We start from the raw sequence: 7037 nt of genomic DNA, 5'->3' as shown, positions 1-7037 counted from the left end.
TCTGTCAGCGGCCAGGGCTGCAGTCAGTGTGATGCCTTCCTCACTCGCACGCCTGGCACGTGAACCAGGAAGACTCGCACAGCGGGGCTCCTTGGGCAGCTCTCTCTATCGCTATGTAACCGTCCCACATGGTCTTCCTGCAGGGTGGCTTCAGCTTGGCTCAGGGCTCCAAAGGTCCATGTTGAAATGAAGAGAGAACCAGGCAGGAGCCACGTCGTCTTTCATGACTGGGTCTCAGAATCCACACAGCATCACTGCTACTGTCCTCTATTAGGAACAGAGACTCTTACTCCTAATGGGAGAGTGGCAAGGTTTTGGAAGAGCACGTGGGACTGGAAATATTGTTGTGGCTATTGTTTTCCTTTTTCAAATTGTGGTGAAATCTTCATGAAAGTTACCATTTTAACTATTTCTACCTGCACACTGCAGTAGCATTTAGTACATTTGCATTGCTGTGCACCATCACCACTCTCTCTCTCTCTCCAGAATTTCACCTGCCCAAGTTGAACTCTGTACCCATGCAGCAGTAACTCCCTATTCCCCCCGGCTCCAGCCCCTGGCAACCCCACTCTACTTTTTGTCTCTAGGAGTTTCGCTATTCTAGGTACCTCATAAAAGTGAAATCATACAGTGCTTGTCCTTTTGTGTCTGGCTTATTTCACCAAAGGCCAATTTCATAAAATACAATTTGCCACATGCTCTAAGGTCAAGTTGTACCAAAGCTTATTCTGTTTTTCATCTAAAATTACATCCAGCTGCACTATCTAATGCTGCCCATCATTGGTTCTGCAATGAATTAAATGACAACAAAAAGATGCTCCAATAATAAAATTCTAACAAATAGAGAGGGCCCAAATTTGAATATAAACATCCCTGCTGCTATCAAATGCCCAAGGAAAATTAAAGTCCTAAAAATTAACTTTTTAAATTCAGTCCAATGAACCCAAAGTCCAAAATTTTTAAGTTAATGTTTAATGGGAACTAGAGTCCAAAATAAAATTATCGGCCAGGCATGGTGGCTCACGCCTATAATCTCAGCACTTTGGGAGACCGAGGCGGGTGGATCACTTGAGCCCAGGAGTTCGAGACCAGCCTGGGTAACATGGCAAAACCCCATCTAAAAAAAAAAAATACAAAAAAAATTAGCCAGGCGTGGTGGTGTGCGACTGTAGTCCCAGCTACTCAGGAGGCTGAGGTGGAAGGATCACTTGAGCCCAGGAGGCTGAGGTTGCAGTGAGCCAAGATTGCATCACTGCACTCCAGCCTGGGTGAGAGTGAGACCTTGCCTGAAAGTTATACACACACACACACACACACACACACACACATATATATATATCTTGCCCTATGAATTACAGTTTATGTTTCTTTTCCTTTCCCCCCGCTTCCCCACTGAAAACTTTGTATTGGCCTTTTGGGTAGAAACGGGAACTTTTTTACCAGGAAGAATAATCCTATCACACTTCCGCTGGAACCAGCACATGGCCTCCTCTTTGCTGACTCTGTTTGTCCCCAGTGCAGTCTGTCCCACACTTCTTGTCTGCAATGCTAAAACCTCACCTATCCAGCACCACATTGAAGTCCAGGTCATAGATACCAGTGCTTGAGTCATATTTGATACCTATATCGGTGTGTTTCTGGATCCCAAAACCAAAGTTTCTAGTACCTGAGGGATTATTTTTTTCTTTTCTTAACTCATATTCCTGCACCTTTAGACCTTTCTCCAGGATTGTTTCTGCCTTGGCCCCTCAGAGTGTGCAGTGGACAGCAATCTCTTCATTTCTCCTGATGCTGAAGGATCTGATGCTGTACTTGGCTTTGGAAAACACAGGGGTCTGGCCTGTGAGCTGCTCAGGTCAGTCTGTCTCTACCCTCCCCACACAGATATTGAGGCGAGTTTGTGGATGTGAAGTTCCCAAGTGGGGATCTTCTTTTCACCTTGATCCTGCACCATCATGGAGAATAGGAAGAGCCAAATTTCTTAAATAAAATTAAAATTTAAAGAAATCACTCCTGAATGTTAAATTCTGCTCAGAGTCCTTCAGAGAGGTCCTCGATACCTGGATAAATTTGGGGTTTCTTCAGTAACTTCAAGATCAGACATCTCTCCTAAGAATAAGTGTGGTTCTTTCAGGACCTCAGAAATTAATAGGACACAGGAGATAATTACAACACCACCTATTAACACTTGGGGCTTTAAAAAATGTTCCCAGGCAAAACCGTCTTCTCAGTACCCTGTATTTATAGAATTTAGACTCAAGTATTTTGTCAAAGCCTACAGGAGAAACAAGATGTTCTGAGGGAAGGAGGATAAACAAAGTGAAGGCCGTCTTGGATCAACCTTGCCAGAGGACACTCAGTCTGTGGTGGGTGTCTGGAGCCTGCTCTCTGTGAATTTAAACTCAACTGGGAGAATTCTCTCACTGAAAGGTCAATTATGGCACTTTAAAAAAAAATCCAGTACTCAGAGTAGTTCCAGAGGAGCAGAATCTTAGGATGATTTCTTTGAATTCGTTCTGGCTTATCTAGAATTGATTTTCTGATCTGATTAGATTTACAGGCATTAATGAGCCTATTTCCAGAGGTAAAGAGGGCACTGATACTTTATGGCCTGCAATGACAAGACAGTAATGTAAAATTATTACCTTTAGAGAAATGTAATCAAGTTTTATAGAAAGCTAGGCTCTAGGTTACTAAGCATTTGATGCTGTAGTTCCTTTTAATGAAAATAAGGAGGACATGCTTCTCATTGGGCTGGAGAATATAAGGAAAGAAAATGATGAGCTCAGGACTTCAAATTTCCAGCTCAAGGCACATTAAGAATCTGGAAGCTCCAATGACTACTTAAAGAAACCCTAATCTCCTGTAGCCACAGGGAAACTAAATCCAAAGTCTAATTTTGTGGGTGGCTGAATTACAAGGCAAATTGAATTTGCAGCCATGTAGTACCTCTTTTGTTAAACTAAGGGTACTGATTGGGAAGGAAAGGGGCCCTGAGAACTGGAAGGGGATATACGGGGAGATTCCAGTAAAGCTGGGAACTTGAACCCCAAGTTCTGCTGAATCTTCTTTGCTAATAGAAGCAACCCTTCCATCATCTGAGAGGACTGGTTCCCCCTTGTCTAAAGATCCTGTAATAATCCTCTGCAGAACCCATCCCCACCACCTCTCTCTTTCCTAGATTTATAACTAGACTCAAGTCCCCGAAAGCCCCAGAAGGTAAGGTACAAATTATGGATCATGAGGAAGTGTATTAGTCAGGGTTCTCTAGAAGGACAGAACCAATGGGATATATCTAGATATAAAAAGGAGTTTGTTGGGCCAGGCACAATGGCTCACACCTGTAATCCCAGCACTTCGGGAGGCTGAGGCGGGTGGATCACGAGGTCAGGAGTTTGAGACCAGCCTGGCCAACATGGTGAAACCCCATCTCTACTAAAAATAGAAAAATTAGCCGGGTGTGGTGGCAGGCACCTGTAATCCCAGCTACTCAGGAGGCTGAGGCAGGAGAATCGCTTGAAACCAGAAGGCAGAGGTTGCAGTGAGCCAAGATCATGCCACTGCACTCCAGCCTCGGCAACAAGAGTGAAACTCCATCTCAAAAAAAAAAAAAAAAAAAGAAAGAAAGAAAGAAAGAAAAGGAGTTTGTTAAGGAGAATTGACTCACATGATCACAAAGTGAAGTCCCACAATAGGCCATCTATAAGCTGAGGAGCAAGGAAGCCAGCAGTGGCTCAGTCTGAGTCCCAAAACCTCAAAAGTTGGGAAGGTGACGGTGCAGACTTCAGTCTGTGGCCTAAGACCTGAGAGCCCCTGGCAAACCAATGGTCTAAGTCCAAGAGTCCAAAAGCCAAAAATCGTGGAGTCTGATGTTCGAAGGCAGGAAGCACCCAGCATGAGAAAAGATGAAGGCCGGAAGACTCGGCAGGTTAGCTCCTTCCACCTTCTGCTGCCTGCTTCTTCTTTTCTTTCTTTTTTTTTTTTTGATATATTTGTAATATATTTACAAATATAAAACTTTGACATCAACAGACATAGTACTGAATGTCATTTTCTTGAAAGCTTGCCAGTTTTTGTACATTTTTGCACAAATGTACAGAATTGTACATTTAGGCATCATAAGTAGTATCAACACCATAAAAGCATATATGAAATTTAAGATTAATATGCTTTCTGCCTGCTTTTTGTAGCCGTGCTGAAAGCCTATTGGATGATACCACCCACACTGAGGGTGAGTCTTCTTCTCCTGTCCACTGACTCAAATGTTAATCTCCTCTGGCAACACTCAGAAACACTCAGGTACACCCAGAAACAATACTTTACATCCTTCAATCCAATCAAGTTGACACTTAATATTAACCATCATGAGTCCACCCTTTGTCAACTTGAACCCATAAACACCTCCTGAAATCATACTTATCCTCCAAATAAAGACAATAATACGGCCATAATTATGTCTAACGTAATACAGCTATTCTTTTACAACTGGAAACACACTAATCCTTAAATGCTATTACATAAAGTTAACAACACTTAAATGCAGATGTGAAGTCAATAAATTTCATGTCACATGATAAAGGAAAAAGAAAGGAAATAAAATGAAGATATTTTCTTAGTACAAGTGTATACATGCACAAACACGTTCTTAACACAATAAGGAGGAAATACTCATGACAATTACAGTTCTCGTTTCTGCAACTGGTCACGTGGTCGTAGCTGGTATCGATAACTACCTTCTTCTACTACCCACTCTGTATTCCCTTTGCCTTCAGCAAGCACCTCAGTGGGTTGTGGATTTTTACCTTGTGGACTGACCCAAACTTTCATTCCTGAAGGGTCTGGGCCATTTGTAGTCCTGTTTGGATTGGATTGTTGTAGTTTCCCGTTGACCTTAATTACAGACATTCCTGGGAGGAAGAGCTGCTGACTCAAGGGGTAAGGGCCTGGCAGTAGAAAGGGCATGCATGCAGCTACTGCATCCGTTTTACTCTGCCCTAGTGACACCCAGGTTCCCGCCTCTCAGAAAGCCTGGTCTTGTGACCTAGGGGACTTTGCTGGAGGTAAGGTGACTTGCTAAGTCACCAGCTCCTGGACTGACACGCTACAGCTCAGTTCCCGGCAATTATTAACAGTTGAGTCCCCAAGATGCAGGTGGTGATCAGCAGGCCCTAGGCAGCAGCCACTGGCCAGGGAAGCAGACTCAGAGCAGAAGAGGGAACAGGGACAGAGGGAGACACAATTCTGTCTGGCTCTAGAAGCCTCCACTAGATGGTGGTAGGAATGGATTTGCCCCATCCACTTTAGTTTGCAGGTGTTCATAAGCTCCCAGATAAGTTCTGCACATTAGCAGGAGTGGTTAAGAGTTTGTATCTGGAGTCAGATGGGCTAGATTTAAATCCTGGCTCTGACATCTACCAGCTTTGTGATTTTCACAAGCTAATGATTCTCTCCAAGATACAGTTTTCTTCTCACATATAGAGTGATCTTAAAGGTGTCTATCCCATAAAATTGCTGGGGAAATTCAGCCATATAAAACGTGGTGCCTTGCACATGGTAAGCACCAGTGTAAGGCCCCAGTGTAAGGTAGTCATTATTATTATTAGCTTTGATATGTGGGACATATTTTAAAAGTGGCTAAGGGTTTGCTGTCAACATGCAATAAGGAATGTGATAAGATAATTAAGTAACAAAAAAGAGGTTAAGATGAACCTTTATCCAAATCATCTTATATTATTACTAATAATAAGTGGATAATAGTTGAAACAATTTAAAAGATGGTTTCATAGAGATTCCTCAGAGGAGCTAAGAACCAAAACATCAATAATGGAATATAGAAACCTATTAGCTAGGCCAGGCATGGTGGCTCGCACCTGTAATCCCAGCACTTTGGGAGGCTGAGGCAGGCAGATCACTCGAGGTCAGAAGTTCAAGACCAGCCTGGCCAACATGGTGAAACCCCATCTCTACCAAAAAATACAAAAATTAGCCAGGCATGGTGGCATGTGCCTGTAGTCCCAGCTACTCAGGGAGGCTGAGGTGGGAGGATTGCTTGAACCTGGGAGCGGAGGTTGCAGTGAACCAAGATCTCGCCACTGCACTCCAGTTTGTGACAGGGTGAGATCCTGTCACAAACAGACATACCTATCAGCTAAAAATCCCATTGACATTTACAACTGCTAAGTAAAGAAATATAAGGCCTGGTCACCATAACACTCTGCTTGGAATTACATCCCATTACCAGAAAAGCCTGAATTACTAATGGTAACACATTAGATGACAGGAACAAAATATGAGGCTTTCTCTCTCTTCCTGCACTGAGTCCCCCACCACTGGACAGACTCCATTGACCTGGGCCAGGCAGCCACACAAGTGTCTGGAAGGCCCACAGAGCACAGAACACAGGGACGGAAGCCAGAACTTGACTAAGCCTCAACCCCAAACTAGACTGAACCCACTGATGTGTGGGATCACAAGCCCAACCCTAGCAAGCCTCCTTTGTCTCTTACTTGGAGGGGGATGTGATGTGAGACGTAATTTGGAAAACTGAGGTTTACTCCTTTTAAAGCCCTAAAGCTTAAAAATAAACTTATATCATTTTGGGAATGTCTTGCCTATTCTCTTGCCATCTTAAGTATACCATAAGAAACCCAGCACTTTGGGGGGCTGAGGCGGGCAGATCACCTGAGATCAGGAGTTCGAGACCAGCCTGGCCAACATGGTGAAACACCGTCTCTACTAAAAATACCAAAAATTAGCCGGGTGTAGTGGCGAGCACCTGTAATCCCAGCTACTCAGGAGACTGAGACAGAAGAATTGCTTGAACCCAGGAGGCAGAGGTTGCAGTGAGCCGAGATTGCGCCACTGCACTCTAGCCTGGGCAACAAGAGCGGAATTCCATCTCAAAAAAAGAAAAGAAACCTATTCAGCTCCTTTTTGATGTGGATGTATCATCACTTTGAATGTCCATGCCATAAATACAGCAGGCGAGAATGTAAGCCTATTTTCCCTGAAACTAAATGGTTCCAAAATACCATTTG

At 43.6% G+C, this 7037-nt stretch overlaps 1 pseudogene; it reads right to left on the bottom strand.

Moving 5' to 3' along the window:
* Positions 1 to 1253: 1253 nt before the first annotated feature.
* Positions 1254 to 2042, bottom strand: LOC134807893 (large ribosomal subunit protein uL5-like; annotated as a pseudogene).
* Positions 2043 to 7037: the final 4995 nt, after the last annotated feature.

The sequence above is a fragment of the Pan troglodytes genome, chromosome 12, assembly GCF_028858775.2.
Source record: "Pan troglodytes isolate AG18354 chromosome 12, NHGRI_mPanTro3-v2.0_pri, whole genome shotgun sequence".
NCBI lineage: Eukaryota > Metazoa > Chordata > Mammalia > Primates > Hominidae > Pan > Pan troglodytes.
This window is presented reverse-complemented; position numbering and strand designations above follow the sequence as displayed.